Source organism: Peromyscus maniculatus, chromosome 5 (genome assembly GCF_049852395.1).
Source record: "Peromyscus maniculatus bairdii isolate BWxNUB_F1_BW_parent chromosome 5, HU_Pman_BW_mat_3.1, whole genome shotgun sequence".
NCBI classification, from domain to species: domain Eukaryota; kingdom Metazoa; phylum Chordata; class Mammalia; order Rodentia; family Cricetidae; genus Peromyscus; species Peromyscus maniculatus.
In genome coordinates this window covers 85,919,581-85,942,182 of record NC_134856.1, presented here as the reverse complement: position 1 = coordinate 85,942,182, position 22,602 = coordinate 85,919,581, and the positions used below count along the sequence as shown (strand labels likewise).

The 22,602-nt window shown below is 40.2% G+C and overlaps 1 protein-coding gene across 2 annotated transcripts in view; it reads left to right on the top strand.

Moving 5' to 3' along the window:
• Positions 1-22,602, top strand: part of Taf3 (TATA-box binding protein associated factor 3) — a 155,625-nt gene that overhangs the window by 24,545 nt on the left and 108,478 nt on the right. The window contains exon 1 of one of the 2 annotated variants that reach the window (XM_076572817.1): positions 11,522-11,629. The exons of the other annotated variant lie outside the window; for it this stretch is intronic. The gene's annotated coding sequence lies outside the window, so the exon portion shown is untranslated. Of the gene's footprint in view, positions 1-11,521; positions 11,630-22,602 lie in introns of those variants that run through there. 2 annotated transcript variants of the gene reach the window in all.

The window sequence follows — 22,602 nt, the reverse complement described above, 5'->3', positions numbered from 1 at the left end:
GTCAGCAAGTGCTCCGTGTCATGGCTTGACTATTATTTTGCTGGTTGTCTTGATTTGAGAAAGTGATGGTGAAGATATTGAAAATGCATATTGGACTCCACAATGAGTCCTTTCTGTAGTTCTTCAGTGGTAAGCCATGAGGAATATCCTTTCAGCATTCTGCAACAAAGAAACTATTCCCATTACTAAATTCAAGTGGAATTCTGACGTACACCATCCTTAATTTTGCTTCAGATTCAACCAGAGGTCAGCAGCTTGTGCCTGGTTCTGTAGATTGAACTTTATTGAAGCACAGGTGTCTGTTTGTTTCCATGTTATCTGTGGCAGCCTTGATGCTGCTTTGACAGTCAGGAGTAGGTGTGACAGATACTGAATTTCCCACAAGCCTATGCTGTTTGCCATCTAGACCTCCAAGTAAAAGCTTGCTTCTCTGGGCTAAACCCACATCGGTGCCAGAAATACATTCATTCATCAGTTGAAAACATAGTTGGCTACTGATATATTATTTTGGCAAATATCAGCAAAAATATTCTGTAATAATAAATTGCATATATGGGGTCTATGACAAATAGTACTAAATTTTAAAATTATGTTCCTTGAATCCCTTATGTCACTAAAATTTAAACATAGCATGTGTGCATAGTGTCATGTCCCAAAGCACTTGGTAGATATTGACCAGCACAGCACTCCGTTTACTTGAACTGTCATCTAGGAAGTGAATCCAATAACTGATTCCATTGCTGAAATGACTTTGCCCTCTGAATGGGGAAATGGAAATTGAGTACGCAGAAAGAACCATTGGTTTTACAAGAAACGTGTGTGTAAAACTCAGCAGGAATAGCTAGGAGGCCAAAGAAATTCCTATCAGCAGTGAGCATTGCAAATATTCATAGTTTGTACCTTTAAAGATTTTTGATTTTAGTTTATGTGTAAGAGTGTTTTGCCTACATGTGTGTATGTGTAGGATATGCATGCCTGGTGCCTACAGAGGTTAGAAGAGGATGTCAGGTTCCCTGGAATTAGAGGTAGGAATGGTTATGAGCTACCATGTGGTTGCTGGAAACCAAACCCAGGTCTTCTCCAGGGGCAGCAACTGCTCTTAACCAATGAGACATCTCTCCAAACCGCATAAGTTGTATTTAAAATTTGCTGTTGGTTTCTGGAAACTCTGGCCCCTAAGCTGCTGTAGTAGATAGTCAGAAGGAAACATTTGGCCCAGACAGTGAGCCCTGTGTGCCCACTGTTGTGCTGGACATGGGAAGATGTGCATGTTTGGTTAATTCCGTTCGTTTTTACTGAACTCTCAGGTCTGTAACACACCATTGATCATACTGACAGATTGGGTCATTCTGACCTGATCCTGCTTGACATCTTGTATGTTAGAGAGGAGGAGAAGTTGAACTTCACTCATTTGTTATGACGTGAGTGAGTGACTTTATCAGATATAGACTCTAAATGCTAGAAGAACGTTTCCTCAGTGAAGCAGCAGTGGACACACAGCTCGCTTAATTAGTCTACATTCTCAGTATTTCTTCTGTAAGTTTCTTACAGTTTTCAGCATCATTGTAAGAGTTAGTCTTTCGGTGGTTTGTAGGATAACCCCCATGGCCAATTTCAAGTCTCCAGTGGAATGCCATGGATTGTAGACGAGAACGAGGACTTCCATTGTCAGGGGATTACAATGCACATTGATGAGGGGACTGCAAGCCCGGCGGCAGCAGCAGCTTTGTTGGTGATGTAACTAAGCCATAAGCTTACGTGACTGACCTGTCCCAGAACACCCCTGGGGATCTCACATTTTACAGTAGACAAACACCTGAGAAAAGTTGCTGTTACTCAGTTTTTTAAAAAGAGATTTCAAGTGAGAACAAAAATGCTCTCCACTGAATGGCATGTGCCTGACTGAGTGAAGTGACAAGTCCTTTGTGAAGTGACAAGTCCTTCCAAAAGCCATGTGCTCATCTCCTAGTGTTTAATAATATCTCTAGTAGGCATCTAGTCGTTGTATGTGGTACTGAGCTTCATAAGGATGTCTTCATACTAATGTAATATACTTTGAACATACTTCCTACAGATGTAATGAACGCCCTCGCCCACCTCCTCTAGACAGCATTACTTTTTCCTTGTCATGTATGCTTGCATGTGTAGGTTTAGAGGAGTATCTAGTCATAAAGTTAAGATCATAACACTAACTTGAACTTTTCTATCACTAGCAGAAAGGTAGATAGTGCTGTATATTTAAAATATTATGTTAACAATATTGTCATCCCTTCCCCCCAAAAGACCTAAAGACAATACACTCCCCAGTGTTCTGAAGTTCCTTTTGTAATTACTTTTTAATTGGAATCCAATCTTCTCTTTGTTGGGGTAACAATTAGTGCAGGTAAACCCTCTGTTTTTAAGGTGATAGAATTTGAAGCATCTTGTTGCCTAGAATGAATGTCTGTGAAGGGAGAGAAAGGCAAACTAGAAATTAGCCAAACTAAAATTCAGGATCTTCACCACACTCTTGGCTCACTTCTGAAGCCTTCTCTTCACTGGCCCAGGGCTGCGCTTTACCCATCAGCTAGCTGGAGCTGTCTTAGATCTGCTTGCTCCCCAGGTGGTATGGCCAGGAGCTGGTTCTCTGGAACCGGAGCAGGACTTGGCAGGATGCCTGTGGGATCGCAATGGCTACTCCCACAGTGGAAGGCTTGGTGCCGGCCAGTCTTTGGAACATTAGAGTGGACACTGGATAGTGTATTACCTGGTGGACGACTCTCCTCAGACCTGCTCTAGAGTTTTAAAAGGCATTTTGATTTTATGTTGCCTGAATTCATCATCCTATTTGTGAGTTATTTCATGAAAGGGCAATTGTATTTTGATTTGAGGGAAATCGTGACTTTTTTCTTTCACACGGGTATATATGTAAGCAGAGCTCTTAGCTTTCTCTTTGCTATATATTTACCTGAGAATATTAAGTGATGTTTTGTTAAGGTCAGAGAGAAAACGATAGGAGAGTGATGGAGACATTAGGAGTCTGCCGCTCGTTCTCTGCATTCCTAGGGAACTGATTTCCAGCTGTATCACACCCCTGGTCCTTTTCAACATTCCTTTTTTGTTTTTTTCTAATGACCTTAGGGATTTCTCAGAAACCTTATGTCAGTTGAATTACTTGAGTAGGGAAGGTGAGAATTTGAAGGTTATGGGGCCACAAATTACAAATAGCATCGAATGTCTTCGGTAGCATAGTAACTTGAACTTTGCTTTATTCCAGATTGGAATATGAAATCATTTTACAAGCTTATATACCATAGTAAAGGAATTACTCTTTTACGATAGTAGTTGGCCTGGGTGTCGAGGGCTTTTCCTAAAGAATTTTGAGAGTAGCATAATAAAGTCCTCATCTTCAGTCCATTTATTTATAGGCTGTCAAAGAAATGGGTGGCATCATGGGTGGTTTAGAGCAGTTTTGTGTCATTTGGACTTGGTTGTTGTACTTTTCTTTTTCCGTCTAGCATTTGCTGTTTTGGAATATTCTGGATTGTGCAATCACTTCTGTCAAGTGGTCTACAGTTATCATCACAGGGCTTGCCTATTGTTGGACACACTTCGTTTTTTGTTGTTTTTTTTTTGCCAGCTCTGATCCTGACTGCTCAGTCAGAAAATTCTAGGCTGTGAAAAGCCTAACATAAACCCTGTCTCAACCTCCCCCCACCCCCCCACCCCCGCCCCAAACGTAATGTTGATTCCTCAGTTACTAACTAATTCATGCTGGATGTGTCATAAATGAGAACTTATTTTAGGGTATTTGTGAGTTTAATACATGAAACCCAGTGGCTATTAATTATTATTTATTGTTTTTAAATTTTATATGTATAGGGGAGAAGGGGAAGTGTAAAGGTCAGAGGACAACCCCCAGGAGTCTCTTCTCTCCTTCCACCATGTGGGGTCCAGGGATTTCAACGCATGTCATCAAGCTTTGTGGCAAGCACCTTTACCCACTAAGCCATCTTGTTGGCCCTATTCTTTTTTTTTTTTTTTCAGAGCTGAGGACCGAACCCAGGGCCTTGCGCTTGCTAGGCAAGCGCTCTACCACTGAGCTAAATCCCCAACCCCTGGCCCTATTCTTTTAATATCTATTTACTTGAACATTATTTTTCATCATGAGATCCACTGGTTCATTTGAGAGATTTGTGTGTTGTGTTTTTTTTTTTTTTTTTTTTTTTTGTCATCAGAGATACTACTTTTTATATGTTTGATTAATTGGGTTATGGAATCTTATGAGACAGTACTTTTGGCCTTATTTACCTGAGTCCAGTTCTTCTTTATGCTACAGTGAGGTAGAAAACTGAGTACCCTCAGTAGTCTATTCCTTTGGTTTCTAGTCTAGTTAAAGCAAGCTATTGTTATTGGTATCATAAAGAAACAGTTCTAGCTTTTTTTCTCCTTCTTTGTGTGTGTGCAATGTGGTGGGACCCCAGAAGACTAAGGCCTTATAACCCATCTGCTGAAAGAAATGCAGTGTCTCAGATTGGGTGCAGTTTAGTTGGTAGGATACTTGCTTGGCATACACTGAGTTCTGTATTCAGTACCTGGCACATCACAGAAGCTGATCATGGTGGCATGGCTGTAATCCCAGCATTCAGGTAGTGGAGATATGGTCTCTGTTCATAGTGAATTTTAGTTCATTGCCAAACCAAACAGAAAATATGTCACAAAAGTGTGGTATAAGCCAAAAAAAAAAAAAAACAAAAAAAAAACTATCAGTTTGTTTTAATAAAACTTTGGTCTTCAGTGTCTTCAGACAGTATTTAATTTCAAAGGCTTGATATCCCATTTCAAGTAGGTGGGGCACTTGCTACTACACTGAATGGGCTTGTTAGTATCAAGTCTAGCCACGAACTAACTTTTTCTGAGCAGCATTTGGTGCTCTCTGTGTGTATTGCTTCAAGAACATCTATGCAGCCCTCAGAGGTCCTCATTTTAGGTAAAAAATAAAGCTATAAAAACCCGAACAGGTATAGGGGAGGTGCCTGACTGCTCTTTGCATGGGAGATCCTTGGACAGAGCCGGGCTGATATAACAGTGTGAGGTTTTGTTTCTTCATCTTGCAGTCAATGAGTGTAAGCGACAAGTGGGGTGGACAGCCGTTCTGAAAATCAGACCGTCTCTCTTGTTTAATTTGGATGGCCTGAGTGTTGGTTCAGAGGACTCCAGGCTTGTCTGCTTGCTTCTTCATCCTCTTCAGGGTGCTCTTCACAAGCTGTTCTCCAACTGGGGTTTTTTCTGGGATGCCTTACCGGGAATTGTAACCTACCCTCTGTTCATGGGCATGTGCCATTCAAACCTTGCTGTGTGGATTCTGGACTCCAGGAGAGCAGCACTAAAGTCCAGACTTCTCTGACTTAGGCTTTTTTGACAGCTCATTTCAAGTGAGGCTAGAAGGATCATGATTTGGTCTGTTCCGACACCCTTGGCTCGGAAAATCAGACTGAGCTGTGCTTGTTTACTGAACTGATCTCATTTCCTTCATCCTTGTCTTTGCTTGTTGTCTTCTTCCTCCTCCTCTTCTTTTTCTGTCCCTGAGGCAGGGTTTCTCTGTCATCATCATGCTTAGTGCCTTAGCATTCCTAGCTTTTTAAAAAAAAAATTTAAATCTTATTTTTTATTTTATGTGTGTGAATGTTTTGCCTGCATATATGTACTCCACAGGTGTACCTGATAGCCTCAGAGGTCAGAAGAGGTCATCACATCCCCTGGAACTGGAGTTAGGATGGTTATGAGCCACCATGTCAGTTCTGGGAACCAAACCCAGGTCCTTTGCAAGAGTAGCAAGTGCTTTTAACCTCTGAGCATCTATCTCTCCAGGCCCTAGCATTCTTCCTGTTTTATGCTTTCCAATCCATCGAATACTAAACGTGATTACTAACGGCCACTACATAGACTGAAATTCACTCTGACGTTTTCTTTAAAACTTATTTTATTTGGTCTATGATGCAATAAAGTATTATTTTTAAAAAATGAGTTTATTACCTTCAAAATGTTTCTAAAAGTAACTGATAATGCAGGATCGGGAATACAGTGATTTGGTCTTACTATTGCTGGCTCTGTGCTGATGCTTGAGATGGCACAGTGAATGCACAAGGTTGCCCTGAGGATTTTAAACTCTCAATGGAAAACACAGCTTAACATCCGCCAGACACTTGTGTGCTGCTCACTCACCGTGCTTTATAGGCTTAGCATTAGGGCACACTGAATTCCTTTGGATGATGTCATATCTTTTCAAAACTAGATTTTTAGTCATTGCTATGATTGAACAGTAAGAGGTACATAAAATCTACTGAAAAACAGAAACCAGATCCAGTTTAGCAAAGTTTTACATATCTGTGCATATTTTGTTTAAACAGTTAACTAAGTCATTATTACATGACTCCTAAATTGTTAGTCTAGAACTACTTAACCAGTAGAATCATTTTGGTAGCCTGAGACAGTAAGGGCACTGTGAACTGGAAAAGCTTCATGGCCGCTTGATTAATCTCTATAAGAGATAATAGCACCATCGACAGGAACATTTAAAGAGCTGAGGAACAAAAAGAGCCTGTCTCTAACAAACTCAGGGCTGTAAGCTGATTGCTGTCCGTCATCAATTCCGTAATTCTTTGAACTCTGCATCTTTATTAAGCTTTGATTTAGAATTCTATGTTGTTTAGTGAGCTCTCTTCAAGAAGTTCTACTTTGGAACTGTTTAGAATTGCTTGCAGTATCAAATGTGTAGAAGCCATATAAATCTCCAGATTTCGTCTTGTAGAAAGGATTTTTCTTTCTTTTGGTTAGGGACCCAGTTTCTGTAATCCAGATAAAGACAGTGCCAGTATTCAGTGTGTGTGTGTGTGTGTGTGTGTGTGTGTTTGTTTGTTTGTTTGTTTGTTTGTTTGTTGAGACAGGGTCTCTCTATGTCCCCTGGCTGTCCTGGTGCTCTCTGTTTACCAAGCTGGCCTCAAACTCATGTTGACCCTCCTGCCTTTGCCTCTGCTAGGATTTAAAAACGTGCATCACCACACCTGGCAGATTCGGTGTCTTAAATGTCTCCTCAACTGTTTTGGAAGTGGCTTTAGGTCAAAGTTCTCCTACAGGATCTTTGCTGCCCCTGTATCATAAGCACTGCCTCCCTCCAAAAGTAACTCTCCACTTGGAGTTGAGAGCTTTTTTTACCGACGATTTTGTCCTCCTGTGCTGTCCCGTTCGTTACCTGTTGTTGTTCATGTAGTCAAAACTTCAGAAATGTGTGACTCCTTCATGTGCTCAGTTTGCAGGTGAGCAGAATGACTGAGGTTGTATACATTATAAACTAGTTGGTTCAGCAGCAAGAGCCTCGTCCCATTTGTCCTTTATTTCCAGACATCATCAACGTAGGCTTCTTGCTAACTCTCAGGATGCTGCAGGCTAATCTTGTATGCTCCCTGGCTTAGATCTAGAATCATCCACTTCTCAGAACAGACTTGGCTTTAAAAAAAAAAGCTCTGGTGGATATAGATGCCTGTATTGACAGGTTATTCTTTTACTGCTTCACAGACACCCTAATACTGCCTATTGGTGTCCACTGTTCCTATAAGAAGTCAGACATTGTTTACATTGCTGTTTCATGGGTCTAAGTGTTGTCATTTTGTAGGATTTTTGTTGTTCTTACTTTCAAGACTTTGTATTTGGTTTTCAGCAGTTTGACTGTGATTTCGTCCTTTTATGCTTGGGAAACATACTTTTTCTGCTCTATCCTGTCATCACTTTCTGAGACCTCAGTTAAACAGATGTTAGACCTCATTTTTTGAATATTTATTTTTAATTATGTGTCTGTGTCTATCTGGGCATATGTGCACATGAGTATAGGTGCCTGTGAAGGCCAAAGGCCTCAGATCCCCTGGAGCTGGAGTCACGAGCAGTTCTGAGCCACATGACTTGGGTTCTGGAACCAAATTCAGGTCCTCTGTAAAAGCAATACACATTTTTAACTGCTGAACCATCTCAACAGTCCCAGGGTTAGACTTTCTGTTTTGTTTTAATTGAGGTAGGATCTTTCTGTGTATCCCTGGCTGCCCAAGAACGCACTTTGTAGACCAGGCTGGTCTTGAATTTAGAGATTTTACTGCCTCTGCTTCCTGGGTGCTGGGATTAGGGTTAGACTTCTTAACATGGTTCTATATATCCTTAATAGTCTACTCATTTATTCAGAATTTATTCTTTCTGTTCTTCAGATATAGTGATAATATGTTAATCTATATTTAAGGTCATTGGCTTTTGCAGCAATACATAGCTAATTTTTAACTTAGCATCAGTACTTTCCAGTTCTGTCTTTAATAAGTGTTTGTTCTGGTGTGTGTTCATATGTGTGCAGGTGCACATATGTATGTGATGTGCAGGCAAGCATGTGCACATATGTGTGGAGGCTAGAGGACAATTTCGGGTGTCCTCAGGAACTCCATACACCTCCTTTAGACACGGTGACCTTGTTCTGGAACTTATCAATTCAACTGGAATGGCTGGCCAGCCAGCTCTGGACTATCTCCCCCTCCCCAGCACTGGGATCCCACATCCGAGGTGGTGACTTTACCCACGAAGCTGTCTCCCCAGCCTCACTCCTTGAGTTATCATCCGGCTTGCTTTGATGACTCTGTTTCCTCCTCTGAGATTGCCAGTGATTATCGTTTATGTTTTGAATGTAATGAGGGATAGCCTCCTGTGGTCGTCTTAGTTTGGTTGTCACTGCCTTTTCTTTGGTGTACAGGTTAGGCTTTACAAGCATTTCTTTGTCCATCTAATAATTCCTAGTTATGGTCTTGACATTGTTAGTGTTAGTCTGTAGAACACTTGGAGTTTGTTGCATTCCACCAATGAGCATTGATTTGGGTTTTGTTGGTTGCTTGTATCCGCAGGAAAATTCACTTGTCTAAACGCACACTCGAAGCTGTGTCTCGTGGGTTACGCAGCAGCTAAAGTCTGCATGGTTCAGTGTTGCTGCTGGTGCTCTTCGTACTCCTTTTGAGATAGCTTAGCATTATGTAACACAGACTGGCCTTCCAGCCAGGCTTCTCTTATCTTAGCCTCCTGAGTTCTGTGGTTGCGGTGTGTGTCACACCTGGCACTTTTTGGGAACCTACCTTTTTAGTCTTGATTGACATATACCTGCGATACAGTAAATCCCATGTGTTTAAAGTCTACATTTTGATAAGTTTTGAGGTGTGTAAATACTTCTGAAATTATTGTCAAAGACAGAATAAGGAAATGCCCACCTCCTCAAGAGTCTCCTCTTTCCTTTTTTCCAGCTCTGTCCCTAGGTAACTACTGGCATGTTTTCCATTATGTTAGCTTTATCGTTTGTTTGTTTACTCACATAATTATTTATCTTTTTTTTTACTCACATAATTATTTTGAGGTTCATCCATGTTATTGCAAATTTCTATACTCTGATCTATTGTGGGGTGCAATTTATTACGTACATACACCACAGTGCAGTTGCCCATTCACCTGCTCATGGGCATTTGGGTTGTTTCTTGTTTTCCACTGCTTCAGATAAAGTTGCTGTGAGCATTTATGTTTTCATTTATCTCAGATAAATACCTAGGAATGGGGAGGCTAAGAGAGATAAACTTTTTAATCTCTGATCTTGGGATCAGATATTGTCTATGAAAATGCAGAGAGCGGTGCCAGACCATCTTCTTCACTTGCCAGTAAGCTAGCGTTTTAGACCCCTCCGAACACTGCCACGAGGCCTTTGCCTTCCATGAGGTTTTGGATCAGCCTGCTGACTTCTGCAGGAAAGACCCCGGACAATTTATTGGGATTGTCGGAAATCTATAGGTCAATTTGGAGAAAATTTCTGCCCTGACAATGCTGAGCCTTCCAATTAATGAGCATGATTTATCTCTCACTTCCTTATCTTGTTTGATTTTTCTCAGCATTGTGCAGTAGTTTCGGTGTGCCGCTTGTACATAATTTATCAACTTACCCATAAATATTTTATATTTAATGCTATTTTACATGGCTGGGGTTTTATTTAATTGTGCACTTGGCTTAAGAGTCATTTTAAGTTCAAAGTTGAGCAGAGCATACAGAGAATTTTGGCATACCCACTGCACCCCCAAGCACTCCGCCCCGCCAATGCCCTAAATGAGGATGGTAGCCTAGGGTGCGGGACTGCCATGTTGCCATTGCTTCACTGCTCTTGTTTACTTAAGAGTCACTTCTGGCTTCACTTTTTCTGTTTTGAAGAGACAGAAAAACACCAAAATAGTATCGTACAGAATGAAAAACCTCTTTCCCCACCTTGCCGCTGGTAACCTTCTTTCCTCCAAGTCCCTAGGAGCCACTGATCTTTCCACCATCTCCATAGTTGGGTGTGTGAGACTCCATCATGACGTCCCATGCATGATCGCCCACTTCTTTTTAGCACTGACTAGTATTCCACTGCCCCATGTATTACAGATTATCCATTTACCCACTGGGGAGCATCTAGTTGCTTCCTGGTTGCTAACCTATCTCATTATGACTAAAGCTGCTGTAAAAATCTGCACACAGGTTGATTGGTTGGTTGGTTTTGTCAATACATTTTCAACTCATTTGGGCAGCTTGAAGTGTTGCTGTCGTCATCATTACCTGACTGCAGAGCCTGTCCTGTACTTATAAAGTTAAAAGTAGAAGCCAGCACCCAGTCCCCACTTGATCTCCCGCCCCGCCCCCGCCCCCCATCAATCTCCTTTGTAGAATTTGTTTGCTAATCACATGCGTCCATCCTTTGATTCTACAAGCATTGCAGCTTTCCATTTCTGTCCCAGTGATGTCACAAAGCACAGGCAGGAGCCTGCCCTCAGACAGAAGACCCCCAAAATGCAACATTCCCCAGCGTTGGCCCCTTTTCTGAGTGTAACTGTCATTCATGTTTGTTTGCTTGTCCTTGCTTTCTAGAACCTTCAAACAATTGTTTTTAGTGGTTTATCCAGAGTTCCTACTGTCTATTAACCAAGAAAGGCTTGCTCTGCTGTGCAGCTTGACAGTTTGTAGAAACTAGACTCTGACCCACAAGTTTGCAGACGTGTGTTCAGGGCCCTAGCCTGAACACCCATGGCCATTGGTTTGAGCCTTGTTTCCAGACCTTTTTTCCTTGTATGTAACTTGTTTGTTTTCCCTTTTCTGAAAGTCTAAGGAGTTTGTCAGAATACCTTGGTAGCAGTTGCTCTGAGCTACATTTTGTAGCACACGGTGTCCTTTATGAGTAATTAGTTCAGAATCTGGAGGAAATCTGCCTGGAGTATTGGGTTTAATCGACTGCTCTTTGCTTGGCTTCCTTTGGGCTCCTGCTTGCCACCATGCTGCAGCCTTTTTGCTTTTCTTCACTATTTGCCATTTCATGTGAATTCTCTTAACTTCTTTGTGAGTTTTAGACGTTTACTTCCTTTACCTTCTGGATTGAAGACATTAATTTATGTGCTGCTGTGTTACTTTCAAATTCAGTCTTCATTTCCAAAATATTTAACTTTTCTTAGATATATTTATTTTATGCGTATGAATATTTTGCCTGCATGTCTGTATGTGCAGCATATATGTTCCTGATGCCCACAGAGGTCAGAAGAGGATGTCAGAACCCCTGGAACTTAAGGTAGAGATGCGTGGGAACCACCATGTGGGTGCTGGAAAATGACCCTGGAGTCTCTCCAAAAGCAACAAGAGCTCTTAGCTACTGAGCCAGCTCTCCAGCCCCTCTTCGTAGATTTGGAAAATCTCCCTTTGCATGTTTAAATTTAGAGATTGTAGGTGTTCATCCTTTAAAAATGGTAGATAATTAGGAGTTAGAAATAGTGGCCTGGAATATTATACTAATAATAGTGAAAGTATACACATATACGTGAACACACATGGCTGGCGCTCTCTCTCTCTCTCTCTCTCTCTCTCTCTCTCTCTCTCTCTCTCTCTCTCTCTCTCTCACACACACACACACACACACACACACACACACACACACACACACACACACCGAGAGCTTGTGGAAAAGAAACATGGCCATGAAGAGGAAACATCAGACTTCTGAGCCCATGATCACTTTGCTCTTGCCTTTTGTAATCCATCATGCCTTTAAGTCCCAAAATCTCATCAGTCATTCCTTTCTGACCGTTTGGGGGAAGTAGATCCTTGTAAAAATTTAATTTTGGATCTGAAATCTGAAAATTGGCTATACAGACTATATACCCATATGGGTATATTCTGTTCACTTTTATCGCTACTACAGTTTTCTTGTACTTTCAAAATCCATTCTTTGTTTCTTCTGTTTTTCCTCCCACTAACAACGTAGAATATAATTTCTTTACATATGCATTACTGCCTAATGAAGGGTGCTTTTAGTGGTTCATTATAAAATAAAAGGTTGGATGTTAGATTCATGTAGCTTAGAGGCTTGTATTGTGGTTTTTTACAAACACGTGGGGTTTTTGTTTCAGCTAAGAAAGTCCGCGGTTGCATTGCTACTGATATTTGTATATTGTGCATGCATCACCAACTGTGGCTAAAAACAAGGGTGTTCTTGGGAACTGTTTATTGCATTAAAGAGATACTGCTCATGACAGGAGATAAATAAAGCCACATATTGTCTCTGCATCTGAATTGGTGTTAAATAACTCGCTGTTCAGCATCGATGTGTGAAGACCTGCTGTTGATAAGTCAGGTGGTCACTTTTATGGCATGCTAAGAAATAGAATTCATACACTTAACTGGGGATCTTAGTTTCCTTTGCTATCTAAATTTTTGACTAAGAAATATTGAACTATTTAAGTATTTCTAATATTTGTTCATCATTTAAAGTTGGTTTGTCTTTAACCAGATGATATGTAGTTAGAAACATTTTTGAATTCAGTTATTTCAAAACTAAAAATTTCATCAGAAGGTTTTTTTTTTTTTTTTTTTTTTTTTTTTTTTCTTTTTTTTTTTTGTTAATTTTTTTTTTTTTTTTTTTTTGGTTTTTCGAGACAGGGTTTCTCTGTGTAGCTTTGCGCCTTTCCTGGGACTCACTTGGTAGCCCAGGCTGGCCTCGAACTCACAGAGATCCGCCTGGCTCTGCCTCCCGAGTGCTGGGATTAAAGGCGTGCGCCACCACCGCCCGGCCAGAAGGTTTTTTTTATATGTCAAGTTAAATGTTGATTTAGGTTTAAAGTGTCACAAGTTGGATTTCATCATTTACATTAAAGAAAGGCAACACAATTTCCATAATTAAAGTTTGTTTTTCCTGGCTTTTTCCCCCCAGTAAAAATGGCGTAGTTTTATCTGCAGAGTTCCATAACTGCCAGTAGAGGGCACTGTTGGAACACCAGAGAAATATTGTATTGATTCCCTAACACCTTGTCTGCCTTTGCAATTTGCAGTGTTTTTAAAAGCAATATTCTCTGTGTAATTAAAATCAGTTCCCTGTATAATTAGCAGTTGAGCCTTATTCTTTGTGGCAGAGTTTGTTTGTGGATGGCGTTATTTTTTAAAGTCTGTGTTCATCTACAGCCAGTGTCTAAACTGCCTCCTATTAAAATATAGAAAGGTGTGTTGCTGTTTATCTGCACTAAGCAATACTGGAGATGGAAATGTATAAAAATTACAGTAGGTTTCATTTACGATCTGTGAGCTAATTATTCAGCAGGGAACGTTTAAAATTCTTGGTTCCAGCTTTAGAAATAGCAGAGTTAATGTGCCACGGTCATAATATTAGTGTTCAGGTGCCTTGCACAGTAATAGAGGACAGCTAATTCTGTGTTAGAGCTCTGCTGATGAAAACCGCTGATCAACTTAGCAAATTCACTAATAATGTTCTTTTCATGCTTCCTTAAAACTCATCTGCCACTAAGACAGTGCTGTGAAAACATGGGTAAAGCTACCTCTCTTGCTTAAAGCACATACATGTCATATTGTGTGACGTGAAACATGCATTCATTGCCTGGCCACTGTCAGGCTGCTGGAGGGCAGTGAGACTAGAGAGAATCCCCACCTGAATTTGAAGTTGTTAGGGCAAACTTCACAGCGGCAGGATTTCCCACCAGTCCCAAACCCTCTACCAGTGGTCTAAAATCAGAGAAAACTTATTTCAAGGCCACATTATAAAGTCTTTCCTGCCTCATTTTTGAAACTGAAACTTTATGACTAATTGATGTTTTGAAGTTATTTCATTTTATGGTTTAAAATTTTAAAAGAAAATTAGGTGAGAATTAGAAATCTTAAATCTTAAACTTTTCATTGGTAGCCGTATAGAATGAAGGAATCAACGTTTTCTTGAGAGTTTTGTTTAACTTTATGAAGCACTTTAGTTAACAGGCCAGCAGACTGGTGACGCAGGGAACTGTGTGTCTGGAGACAGGCTCTAGAAGTGAAAGTGGGCTGCCATCAGCTCGCCGTGTGCATAGCGCACTCGGGAAGCAGCATGGGCCACTCCACTTTGATTGGGCTGTTTACTTTGATAATAAAACTGTGATGTTACCATTTGAGAGAGCACTGAGACTGTTCAAAGACTCTGTTGTGTAACTTAAGAAAAACAGTTGGAAATATCTTTTAGGCATTAGTCACTGTAGGTGTAATTTTAAAATATTTTAATATAATTAAACTAAAATCTGAAAATTTAAGTATATGCTAAGAAAGGATTCTGCTGTTTGTCCCTAAGTTTGTCTGATGTTATAGCTGCCCCCCAAAGAAAGCACTCTAATTTCTTTCTCCATCATGTTGGTCCCCTGCTCCTTTATGCTCTGTGGTATTTAAGACAGAGGCCCTACTGGTTTCTTGGTTAAAATACATTACGTAGATTAGGAAAAAAAGAACTGTATGCTGTTTATCTGTAGTTATAAAACTGTTGCTTTCTCATTTGTTACTACCGAAGAGGGAATAAAGCAAATTTTCATTTTGTTGGAGCATTTGTATTGAGTACTGTGACTTCTCTATATTGTCTTGTAATGGTTATCGCTGCCTTTTCTCCCACAGAGGCTATCACAGGCTTCAGTCTAGGCTATTTGTATTCAGCAAGGTCCTGATAAGTTTTATCTCCACAGATAAGTCAAGTGCATTAGGATCCATAGGTACTAGTAAAATTCACGGAAAATATTATTGCCACGCTCTTAATGAATTTTTTAAGCCATAAGCTTGTCATGTGGAATATACCTATACTGTTTCTTATTCCTTTGAATGACACTAAAGGAGTGCGATTAATTTTGCAGGCATTTTAAAGAAACAGGAACAGATTAAAATAGCATTTTTGAAATTGTGTTTTGCTCCAGATTTAAACTTTTACTGATGAAGTCTTAGAGGCTGTTTGTTTTTCTTTTTAAAGAAAATGGCAAAAGAATAAATATTATAGAAGGCATTTATAAATTAAAAACATAACTTGACTTTCCTTGTTAAAATAATCATTTTTGACTTTGTATAGATATATATCTTACCAGAGGCCTCCCCACAGATTTGCGTTTCCTTAGCTGAGGAACATTGGCGGGAAAAGAGATGCCTTATCCTTATGAGGAACAGTTTCTAAGAACTGCTGACCTGAATATGTGACAGTGAAGACAGAAAGAACTCAGGCACGGTCACTGTCCTTCGAAACTCAGAGGGACACTTTGCTCACACGTGAGAAAGTGTTGAGTCTGTTTGACTTTCTGCAGTTAAGGTGACCATCACCTTACGAGAAATGTACCTACCGTCTATTTTCTTTCTGGGTAGAGATTCTGCCAGGTGCCTCCTGTGCAGGAGCCACGTACAGTTGGAAAGCACATACTCTCGGGAGTTACAGATGAGACGCGCTGATGTTTCTTTTGCAGTATCATGTAAAAATAATGCCTTCTGAACTTTTACAGGCTTAGTATTCAGGATTTTAGTCTGACTATGTAAGTTTATGCTTTCAGTATCTCAAAATGTACTGTGTTCCCTTGTGCTCACTTAGAGATCAGTTGATGGCTTTTCCATGCATTGTGGGAAGTTTTCTTACCTCATCGATAATTGAAGTGAGGAGACTGAAGCCAATGTTGGTTGTTAGGTGTTCTTGTCCTGTGGCAGTAATAATGTGCCTTTTTGCCTCATAATTGGACCTCTTTGTATTCTTTTCCTCCCTCCTTCTCTCTCAAAACTTCCTACATTTATTTGACCATTTAAATAAAAGTTACAGAAATACTTAGCACCCTTCTAGAAACTAAGCATTTTCTCTAGAGATTCCTATAAAAGATAATCCTTGGGTTTTATGGTTATTAAGTCTGATACTGTGGGTGCACACAGCCACCAAAGTAGCGATTCGCTTTTCTGGCTAAGGAATGGCAATGTTTCCTCCACACCAAGTGGCTTTATTTTTATTCCTGGATGTTCTGGATTGTGCTGTGAGAAAGAGAAAACGCGGAGGTAAGAGGCTGTGTTGGGCTGCCAGGGCTGACGCGGCTGCTGCCCTAGACCAGGCCGGCGTGAAGGGTGCTGTGGCCTCCAGCTGAAAAGTGACATGAAAGAAGTTGACTGTCTCTTTTCAGAAGTTATCTTTGTGTGGCGGGCCTCGTGTGCAACATTAAGAAAAGGAGAGCTTTGAACATAGAACAGTGGTCCTTTTCAAATATATTTAATGCAGTGAATTAGCCCCAAACTGTCCTGTGTCTAGTTACTCAAAAAGGAGAAACCTTGCTGCCGGCAAAAAAAAAAAAAAAAAAAAAAAAAAAAAAAAAAAAGTGTGTTGGGAAAACGGCTGCTCTCTTTGAGAACGTTTTAATAAAAGAGGAAACTTTTAAAAGCCAGTGTTTTCTTGAAGGATTGATTTTGCTGATAGGAAGTAGCCTCTAAACAGCATTAGGATCTCATACTGCTGTGGGATGTAAGTTGTGGTTGTGAAATGAGGTTGGTTTTCTCCTCAGGCCTAGGGCTTTGCCTTTTCTGTAGAATAAAGGGACATGCCTACTGACCAAAAGCAAACATTTTCACAGGGGTAAATGGCTTGGAGCAGTCTTCATATTTTTTTTCTTTGTTCCTAAGTAATTATCAAGTAAAACTTTTAATAAGAGAAAAATGAGAGCATGTTTAAGATTAATTTCCTACAACAGTCTGAAGTGCGTTTTAGAATTAAAAAAGATCAGTAGTTACCCCAAAACAACACTTTTGCTTCATGTTTGGGACCACATATTTTAAACTATGGACCTGATTTTCTCTAAGTTGAAGTAGACATTTTTATATAAAGTTACTTGGGACAGGGGGATCCAGGTGTGGGTATTTTAAATATGTATTTTCTAAACATTTCTTGTTGATTTCATTAGAAGAACACTTATTTATTGAAAGAAAGCTACTGAAATGTTGCTGCTAGGAGAGTTTGTTGTCCACGGGACAAAATAAAATTAGAGATTCACATGTGATAGCTGTGTACAGAGTCATGAATGTAAATTGTTACGTTGTGTTATGTATAATCTGTGAAGTTGGAAATCGATGCATTGTTTCAAAAGCTGTGAAAGTTCTTTGGTTTAATTATCGTTATCACTGGAGAGATGCCAAATCATTATTTCTGCTGAAATCTTTATTTGTGCCTTAAGTTTTTTCCACCTCCTGAGACTATTCTCCCCTCCCGAGATAGGCTGCCTTGGTTCTCCCCGCAGAACTCTGGAAGTAGGGCAGGGCCAGCTGTCTTGTTCCTTGATCTGTCTGCCTTCTTTATCCTCAGCAATCTAAATAAAACCGTCACCCTGGCGTGCAGACCTGTCTTTGGGGCTCCCTACCCCAGACGGCTGCTCACTCCACAGCCATCCCACATCTGACACTCAGTTCTGCTGTGGCTGCCGTTCTTGGGGTTGTTCAAGTCTTTCTTTATCTGTTGCTGCCGTTCTTGGGGTTGTTCAAGTCTTTCTTTATAACTTGCCTACTACTCTGCCACTGCACATTTAGTCGAAAGCCTTGTAGATCATGAGAGCATAGCCAGTGTCGGCGTCTTCAGAAGTAATTAATACTGATGTTGTTGTAAGTTTCTGCAAACTTAGTTTGGATGTGTAACTTTGGGACTGTTCGTTGGAACTGATGGGTGTCGGGGTGGGAGGTCTATGGGCACTGCCATTTTCATATTTGGCTGTGTTTGGAATTACTAACTAGTTAATTTCTCAGTGTTTAAAAAACTGAATCAAATAAATAGCCACATTTCTTAGCCTAAAATTGTGTGCAAATGTTAAAGAAAACATAGTTGTAATTTCTTGCTCAATTCTTGAAGGGTACAAAGGAAAAAAACCACACTTAAGATATTTGGCACCCGTTTATGTAATTTCTAAGTCCTTGGACCGTGAACAAAACATGATGTCGTGTATAGCAGGGTTTCAGTACTGTTCTAACACACTGTGTAAGTGCTCCCCTTTAGTAATGTGCCGCAGTAAAATACAGGACCGTCGGGCTTGAGGTGGCTGCTTAGTCCGTGGTGAGGAAGGGACTTGACCAAGAGTTACAAAGCTAGTTTGAGTCGGAAATAAAGAACATGGTCTTTAATCACAAGACAGACTCCTCCTCTTTCGGTATCTCTTGTGTTGTTTTGAGAAGGACCTGACTGAGAGGCAGCTCATCACTGATGGCAGTTGAGCTAATGTTTCTGTCTCCGTATATGCCAGGGTGTCCTGGGGTAGACTCATACTGTCCTTTATAATCGTTTTTCAGTGTGCATCTGAGTGCGTACTGCATGCACTGGTGTGCTTGAGAGATCACAGGTGCATCTGCTCTCAGACTGCAAGTAATGCTTAATGCGGCTTCGGCAGGCATGCATGGCTTCTCGGTCTGCAGAGATGAAATGGCTTGACCAAGATCTTCAGAACTGTAGTAACAGAGGTGGAGCTTGAGTAAGATTTCTTGGCTCTTATTCCAGAGGCACTTCAAATACTGAGGTAGGAGAATTGTGACTTCAAGGCCAGCCTGAACTACACAAGAGCAAGACCCTCTCAAAAATTTTTGTAGTCAATTTTGGGCGAATAAAACACAAAATTCAGATATAAAAACAGATTAAAAATCTATTGATAATATAATAGATACAGGCTGTGAAGTGTTATGTAACAATAAAAAGGGGATCTTGAGGAACATACAGTGTAGAAAAGTCTGTTGAATGTCAGGTTCAGTCAAAGAATCCAGACCCAAGCAGTACCAGTGCCTGTGGTACACTGATGCCTACTTAGACCATGGTTGGCTGGGAAGGAACAGTTCCCACACTTTTCTGTCTTCATCCGAGTATATCCATCTTGTGAAGAGCCATGGTGTAAATGGATGTTCTTTGTGTGTATTGTTATTGTTGTTTGGGGTTTTTTCTGAAGCAGAGTCTCTCTGTGTAGCACTGACTGTCCTGAACTCACCATATAGACAAGGCTAGCCTCAAATTCAGAGAGATCCACCTGTCCCAGCTCCTCACCCCCACTAAGTGCTGGGATCAAAAGTGTATACCACCATACTTGGCCCTATATTTTGACAAAAAAGTTTTAAATCCTATCTACAGTCTGGGTGAGAAGGCCAGAAGCCTGTAGATTATGGGTCCCCCTCCTCTTGGTAGACTAATTAATTTAACTGATTTATCCCTGTAAGACATTTGGGTTGTTTCAAATGATATATAGGAGTCTTTTTGATGTGAAAAAACTTAAAAATTATAATCTGTATAATTCATCTGGCATAGTGGTTCATTCCTTTAAATCTACCATTAAGGAGGCAGAGGCAGGCAAATCTCTGAGTTTGAGACTGGTCTGGTCTACATACTGAGTTCCAGGTCAGCCAGGGCTATATAGAAAGACTCCATTTCGAATTACATATATAATTTCTGTAAGATGTTTAATTTGTTCATGCTTAGAGGTTTCTTTCTTTCTTTCTTTCTTTCTTTTTTATTTTTTATTTATTTTTTATTTTTTTGAGATAAAGCCTTACTAATGTAGTCTATACTGGGCAATAAAACATTTTTCTTTTTATTTCCTTTTCACCTTGTTTGTTTGTTTGTTTGTTTTAAGAGAATATACCTTTGATATAAAGGCATCTTTACCAATATGATAACAGCACATTATATAGAGCTACAGGCTGAGTCTGAGAATTCAGGCAGGGTTAGAAGTAATGTCACCCGTTCTTAGATGTTATGTTTTGCATAGCTACTTACTGAGGAATTCTCTGTCCTTCCTGTGGGCCAAGGCTGTTCACCTTTCTGCCTGTGGCTTTTGAAGTATCCGAGTCTTAGCCGATGTGTGTTATTGAGATAGCAGTACATGCAGTGGAATACATGCTTAGGCATTTGATGTGCAGTTTTCAAAGTCCCTTCTTGTCATAGCCTTGGGCTAAATAGTCCTAATAAAGTGAAGGCCAGCATTGCAGCCCTCAGCCCTCTGGGCGTGGGATGGGAATGATGAGCCTCACTGTAAATGGCACTTTCATTGTCCACAGTTTGGTTACTTGAAACAAACTGTTTTCTAAGGAATGTGATCACCCATCTTGTCTTTCGAGTAAGTCAGTGGACACAAGTAATAACAGCCACACAGGTACCCTGACCAGTACCCCTAGAGTTCCACAACAGTGCTCCAGTAGCTGGTGCCAGGCACTGACCTGGGTTTTTTACACCGTCCTCTCTCTTTCTCAGATTGTATGCAGGTCATCTTGTTGCCATTAGTCCTGTTAGAGCAGATCTTTATACGTGTACTCTTACGCCCACAGTCACGTCTCTACAAAGCGAGGCTGTCTTCCTATGCCTTGAGGTCCCCAGTACATGCATTTTCCAAACAGCTTCTATTCTGATTACCCAGGCCATCAGAATCAACTCTTTGCTCCTCTTGTGTTGCTCATGTTGTTGTTTGGCAAACATTAGTTTTGAGACAAGGGTATCCGTAGACTGTGTAACATTTTAACTCTGTAGCTCTTAAGATTAACATACCTCATTTTCTGCAAATTCATTATATCATTGGTTGAGGAGCAATAAAGTAACTTAGAAATTACTCACTTTACTAAAAATTTCCCTTAAAAGGTGAGCTTTATTAATTAATTCTATATTACCTATTAATTATTTTTCCCACCATCTTACTTGATACATTTCCATGTCTTCAACAGCTACCTCTGGTATTCTACATCAGCATATCAGAATTGCATAATGCTCTCTAAAAGAGCTATATGCTGTGAAATAGTGTGATCTAATTAAATTAGCAGAGACATAAACAATATAGACATTTATCTCCCAGATGCACACAATAGGAAGTTTAGACACAAATTTAGCAATAAAGTATGAGCTTGAGAAATGGTTTTTCAGTATCAAATTGATAATTATATGTCTTACAAACAGACATACAAGACATCCTTAGCTTCTAGAGGCCTCTCAAAGTCAGATAGATTAACAACTGTACGTTTAAACATAATGAAGAATTGTTCCGAAGAATCATTTGGTTTCATGTTTGCAGAGTGATGGGGTAGGAGCCGTGACAAAGGAGCCCTGACATGAGTTATCTCAGCTCTGTCTTCTTTCACTGTATTGTGGTGCTCACCTGGAGCTTCACACAGGCCTAAGCCACCTCTGCTGTCCACCACCAGAGAGCCAGGTCACTGTATGACTTGGGATACATTTGCCTTCCTTCTCTATACCACTGGACTCACTTAAAAACAGAAGCAGAACTGTGCATCAGGGTTCTTGGGCAGAGCAATGACTAGGGACTCGTTTCAATCATGTTGGTCAGCTTCCATACTGCCTGACCCTGTGGGTTCACAGGTGCGTCCTGGAATGCATAACATAGGAAGTAGTAAGTTCTGTCAGACAGGTGTTGACTGGGCTCCTACCTGAGTTCAAAGCTGCAAACCACACAGCTTTGATATTTCTGCAAGTTTTTACAGACTTAGCTGTTTCCTTGCATGACCCACTATTTATCTAGATTACAGAAAAACAATTAGAAATGTTAAGGTGCATTCTTTTATAAATTTGGGGAGATATTCTAATCTGTGGCATGGCACAGAGATCTGTTTATTATAGACATGTTGATCTCAGCATACTAGATTTCATCTTTACCATTAGGCATACATATGTCCCTCCAACAGTCCTTGCCTTCTTAGAAACTGGGTCTCTTGATAGGATCTTAGAGGCTAACTGGCCCAAATATCACATATTGTGGTCAAGGAAATAATGTTATGAGGATGAGAAAAGGAATCTTCAGAAGTACAAAGTAAGTGTATAAAATCTGGTCCTTGGGATGGCAGACAGTCTTTGAAAGGCCTTAGGGAACCATCATCATAACTAAAGAATGGCACATAGGTTTCACAAATGGAATATATGCTGGGACATACCTGCTTCAACCTAAGATTTCTCATCATGATGCCTAAAGATGGACTGCTCATGCCTGATAGTGAGAGTGGCTGGTGATATAGCTATAGATGGTATGCAAACCTTGCTTGAGTGATGGCTTCTGTGAGTAGGATTAGCACACTGAGCAGTGACTGGGTTAACCTGGCAGATGAAATTTACTTTACAATCACAGATCAGGAAAATTGCAGGAAGACCCTGAAGAGTTTCCAAAAAGCCTTCATCCAGTTCCCCTTGTTGCTCATTATCGGTTTCTTATGTATATGTGTTATTTATTTATTTATTTATTTTTTCTTTTTTATTTTTATTTATTTATTTATTTATTTTTTTTG